This window comes from Miniopterus schreibersii (assembly GCF_964146895.1).
Source record: "Miniopterus schreibersii genome assembly, chromosome: 15".
NCBI lineage: Eukaryota > Metazoa > Chordata > Mammalia > Chiroptera > Miniopteridae > Miniopterus > Miniopterus schreibersii.
The window spans coordinates 10,730,442-10,734,940 of record NC_138115.1 but is presented as its reverse complement, the minus strand read 5'-3'; the positions used below and the strand labels follow the sequence as shown (position 1 = coordinate 10,734,940).

At 49.6% G+C, this 4,499-nt stretch overlaps 1 pseudogene across 1 annotated transcript; it reads left to right on the top strand.

Annotated features, from left to right (window-relative positions):
* The first annotated feature begins 407 nt into the window (after positions 1–407).
* Positions 408–4,183, top strand: LOC308568206 (F-box only protein 3 pseudogene; annotated as a pseudogene). The gene is made up of 3 exons: positions 408–526; positions 1,013–2,166; positions 4,053–4,183. The product of its transcript is annotated as an F-box only protein 3 pseudogene (transcript).
* The last annotated feature ends 316 nt before the right edge of the window (positions 4,184–4,499 follow it).

Below are 4,499 nucleotides of genomic sequence, written 5' to 3'. Positions count from 1 at the left end.
ATAACAAAGGATGGAATGGGGCCCCTGTACATCTAATTCAATAGAATTTCTTCAAATCCTCCTCTGTGCTTGGTATTATGTTTCCCACATGCTCCTTCCATCCTTCGTTCACACATTTATTTAATATCTACTAAGTGCCTGACATCTTACAAGCACTGGGCATAAAAAGAAAGGCCTGATCCTTTCTCTTGGGAATTTGGGGAAGAGACAAACAGATCATTACAGTGCAGTACTGTGAGATAATAGAAAATATATATATTGGTCTCTGCCCCCAGTGGTTCCTGACACAAAGCTCCTAAAAGCCTTGTAATTTCCTGAGTAATAGAATTTTTTTTTGTCTTATGAGCTAACTCTGGGTGAGCTCCTGGATGGCTCCTGGTTGGGGGCTGGTCACTGGAAAGAACAACATGATTAGAAGCTTGGAATTTTCAGCCACCCCTCATTCTCCTGAGAAGGAAGAAGAGCTGAAAATGGAGCTAATGATAGATCATGCCTCGGTGATGAAGCCTCCATACCAATCCCAATAGTACAGGGTCCAGGGAGTTTCTGGGAAGGTGACACACTCCAATGCCACAGGGACAGAAGCTCCTGGGCTCAGGACCCTCCCAGACCTCACTCTATGTATGTCTTCATCTGGCTGTCTGTATCCTTTATTACATCTTTTAATAAACCAGTAAACATAAGTGTTTCCCTGAGTTCTCTGAGCCACTCTAACAAATTAATAAAACCCAAGGAGGGGATAGTGGTAGCCTCGGATTTGTAGCCAAGTCCTACAGAAGGGGTGGGTAACCTGGGGATCTATTACTTGTGATTAGCGTCCCACATGGGTGGGAGGAGTCTTGTGGGACTGAGGCTTTAACCTGTGAGATCTGACACCATCTCCAGGTAGATGGTGTCAGAACTGAGTTATATTGTAGGACACCCAGCTGGTGTCGCAGAGAGTTACTCAGTGAGGGAAACCCCACAGATTTGGTGACTGGAAGTGTCAGAAGAGAAATGTTTTGTGTGAAAGTAAAGGAGACACACACAAGGGGAAGAGAAAACAAAAGAATCAGTGTTGGAAATCTCTCTTCATTGAGACTTACCGTGATGTAGGAAGATACAATGACCATTATGCTGCTATTAAAAAGGCCTGGGATGATCTCAAAAAATATTTGGAGCCCAGACGTCCTCAGATAGTTTTGTTCTGTAAGAGGGTGCTTGAGAGGAAGACCTAAGTGCTGTGGAAGCTCAGGTCGGTTGCAAGCTTTCTGATGATCGTCGGTGTTCATATCATATCCATAATGGGCAGAAGTGAGTGGTTCCTGGGTTGTTGGAAAGTATGGCACTGTCTAATCACTACCCTCTTGAGGATTTATTAGATTTCGATACAGCTTCTGGAGGCTTCCAATAGAGACAGGACTGAAATACTGTCTCCCTTTAACTTTTTGCATACTAACTGGTTTGAGTCAGTACATAAGCAGTAAAAGCTGCAGGGGGCCGAAACAAAAATGAAGTTTTCTACCGATGTCCTGACCAAATGGCTCAGAATCCAGCTGCTATTGGCATGTTTATCATAGGTGCTACTGTTACTGACTCGTTTACTTCTACGTCAACAATGTTGTATCAGGTGCTTTCCCTATTGTCAGGGACCAAATTTTCAGGTATGTTCATGATCCAGAGTGTGTAGCAGCAACTGGGAACGTTACCGGTTCCGCTTCCACATCGCTTCTGCTAGAGCCTAGCCCTGTCCACCCGCCCCGCCGAGTCAGGGCTGAAACGCCCAGGGCGCACCCCAAGAAGCCTGGCGCTCGGGCAGCTGCTACTGGAAGGTAACACGTGTTAAAGGTGGCCGAGACCAAGTTCAAGGACCCGGGGCATCGGTGGATTTCCACTCCTCAGGCTTGGTTGGGTACACAAATACACAAGCCGTACCACACCCTCTACAACATCGGGATACGTGGAGAGAGACTGCACCTTCCACATTCTCTACTTTAAAGAGAGATCTTCAGCGCCGTCATTCCCCGATTCCCGGTGCATGTCCCACGGTCAGGGTGTCCGCAGCTGGACTGGAAGTGGGTCCCGATGAATGTGAAAAGCTGGGAGAGGGAGAAGGAGGGGAGGAAAGTGACGGTCATGACGCAGCAGAGTCTGCTGAAGATGTGGAGGAGGAGAAGCCGGGGAGAGGCCGGGGAGAGGCAGGGGAGAGGCCGGGGAGAGGCCGGGGAGAGGCCGGGGAGAGGCAGGGGAGAGGCAGGGGAGAGGCCGGGGAGAGGCAGGGGAGAGGCCGAGGAGAAGCCGGGGAGAGGCCGGGGAGAGGCAGGGGAGAGGCAGGGGAGAGGCCGGGGAGAGGCAGGGGAGAGGCCGGGGAGAGGCAGGGGAGAGGCCGGGGAGAGGCAGGGGAGAGGCCGGGGAGAGGCAGGGGAGAGGCCGGGGAGAGGCAGGGGAGAGGCCGGGGAGAAGCCGGGGAGAGGCAGGGGAGAGGCCGGGGAGAGGCCGGGGAGAGGCAGGGGAGAGGCCGGGGAGAGGCAGGGGAGAGGCAGGGGAGAGGCCGGGGAGAGGCCGGGGAGAGGCAGGGGAGAGGCCGGGGAGAAGCCGGGGAGAGGCAGGGGAGAGGCCGGGGAGAGGCAGGGGAGAGGCCGGGGAGAGGCCGGGGAGAGGCAGGGGAGAGGCCGGGGAGAGGCAGGGGAGAGGCCGGGGAGAGGCCGGGGAGAGGCCGGGGAGAGGCAGGGGAGAGGCCGGGGAGAGGCCGGGGAGAGGCAGGGGAGAGGCCGGGGAGAAGCCGGGGAGAGGCAGGGGAGAGGCCGGGGAGAGGCCGGGGAGAAGCCGGGGAGAGGCCGGGGAGAGGCCGGGGAGAGGCAGGGGAGAGGCCGGGGAGAGGCCGGGGAGAGGCAGGGGAGAGGCCGGGGAGAGGCAGGGGAGAGGCCGGGGAGAGGCCCGGGAGGCTGGGATGTTCCCACGGGCAGGCGCTGCCATTCTCGCGCTTTCGGCCACCTCTGCTGGTGGAAGCACTGGGGTGAATCCAGCCTGTACAACGGATTTCTGAACAATGGAAATGACTAAACTGTTCTCAGCACACAGCTAGAACATTATCTGGGATCTATGCAGCCCTTCGTTAGGAACTGGACGGTTCGGGTTACTTTGTGTTGAGGTAGAAAACGAAATCAGAATCTTTTTCTCTCTTCTAGAAGTCAATGGGGGAACAGTTCTCTAGTTAAGGAACAGACATCTCTTTGTTTAAAACTATTTTATACTCATACAGATATGGGAAGTAGGAAGGAATTGTTTTGAATGAGGATTTGAAATAGGGTAGAAGATAGACCTACCCAAGGGTAGAGAGAAACTATGTGACTGAGGAATTCTGTGAAAAGACCTCTTGCAGTTGTGAGTTATTTAGAAATGCACATAATTTGTAATCAGGCTAATCCATTTAGTGATTCCTATATATTTTGTACTCACAGGGAACTAACTAAGTAGCTCGAATGCTAGTTATTTTGTCTTTTCTTAGAGAATCTATCTTTGAATTTCAAGTTTTTATCACCAGAACCTTGAATTTAAAGTCTTTACCACTATGACCTTGACTTTAAATTTAGTGGTCAACTCTCCCAACCTCGAATTTAATTTAAAATCTTCAACACTATGACTTATACCATATTGTTCACAGATGCATAGGTTTTGAAATGTTGAGTGTAAAAGTGTGTATTGTGTTGTTTATTAACAAAAAATTATTCACAGTGTCTCATGTAGTCTACATTTGTAAAAACTTCTTCTGTTTTGTTTCTCCTTTATACACTTAACTAACTTTGTGATAAATAAAATGAATTTTAAGATTAAGTATGTTTTCCTGAAACATGAATTTTTTTGGGTAATTACATAAAGGAATGAAGTCCTCCAAGTGTCAAAAACTCACATTGAAAAAATAAATGTTGGTTCTGACACTGTAAAAAAAATAGAAAGAAAGGAAAGAAGAAAATCATTGGTTGGCATAAGTCCAGTGGTAGGGAGAGCTGTGAGTGTGGTTTGAGCCAGGCTCCTATCTGTTGCTGCTTTCTAGGTTCTGCTCTGTTCTGCAGAGCTCCACCCTCGGACTGCTTTCCATAGCAGCTTTGTGTGGGTCCATCCCACCACGCTAGCATACAGCATGGGTGCAGTGGTGTCCAAAGGCGAGGAGAGGGGAGCCTTCTATCCTGGGCACAGACAATAGGAGGAGCATTATCTATAGAGAATTTTAAAACAATAATAAGACCAGCAAAAGTGGGTCTATTAATTTCCTTACAATGCAGTGGCAATTTGAAGCAAGGTTAGTGATGAAATGCTCCTCCTAGCTAGGCTAACTGCACCCACACCCAGCGGTTGGCACTCAGCACATCTGTACTCCAGAATTTCTGCAAAAGTCCTGAGAGCCACATTGACTGGACTAGATTAAGTCATGTGCCTACACTTAAACCAAATCACAGCCAGCAAAGTGGTGGAATATGCTGAATAGCTTAAGTTATAGGCTGATTCCCGAAGTGGAATCA